The following is a 1032-nucleotide window of genomic DNA, read 5'->3' on the forward strand; positions in this document are numbered from 1 at the left end:
GTGTGTGTGTGTGTGTGTGTGTGTGTGTGTTTTGTGTGTGTTTTTGGTCAAGAAACTGGCAGTCTGTCTTCCATACTGGCTGTACTGCTGGTATTTCCACCAACACTGCCTGAGTGAGTGTTTCTCCACATTCTCGCAAGCAGTTGGTGTTCTCACTAGTCTTTATATTAGCCTTTCTGACAGATGTATGTAGCTTATCATGGTTTTAATTTGCATTTAGCTAATGGATAATGATGTTGAACATCTTTTCATGGGTTCATTGAACACCTGTATATGCTCCTTTGTGAACTGTATACTCATACCTTTTGCCCATTTTCTAATTGGATTGTTTGCTTATTTACAGAGTTTGCTTATATATTATCTATATTAGTCCCTGTGGTTTGCAAATATTTTCTCTCATTCTGTAGTTTGTTTTTCATCCTTTGAATGGGTTCTTTTTTTTTTAATCCTCACCAGAGGATATATTTCTATTAATTTTAAGAGAGATGAAGGGAGAGGGAGAGGCAAAAGGAGAGAAAAAGGGAGAGGAGAGAGAGAGAGCCATCAATTGGTTGCCTCCCATACGTGCCTGGAACAGGGATGGAACCTACAACCTATGATGTGCCCTGACCAGGAATTGAAGCCACAAACTTTTTTTCAAGTTTATCTTTATCATTGAAAGTATTACAGATGTCCCATTCCCCCTCCCCCACTCCTACCCTTTCCCCACAGTATAGTTTGTCCATGAACTATGCATGTATGTATGTAAGTTCTTTGCTTAATCTTTTCCCAGCCCCCCTCTCTGAAATACATCAGTCTTTTGCATGCTTCAGTGTCTATAAGTGAGATCATGTGATATTTGTCTTTCTCTGACTGGCTTATTTTGCTTAGTATAATATTCTCCAGGTCCCTCCATGCTGTCTTAAAGGGTAAGAGATCCTTCTTCTTTTTTTTTTTCAGCTGCATAATATTCCATTGTGTAAATGTAACACATTTTTTTATCCACTCATCTACTGATGGGCACTTGAGATGTTTCCAGAATTTTAAAAAGGC

Source organism: Myotis davidii, unplaced genomic scaffold (genome assembly GCF_000327345.1).
Source record: "Myotis davidii unplaced genomic scaffold, ASM32734v1 scaffold865, whole genome shotgun sequence".
NCBI classification, from domain to species: domain Eukaryota; kingdom Metazoa; phylum Chordata; class Mammalia; order Chiroptera; family Vespertilionidae; genus Myotis; species Myotis davidii.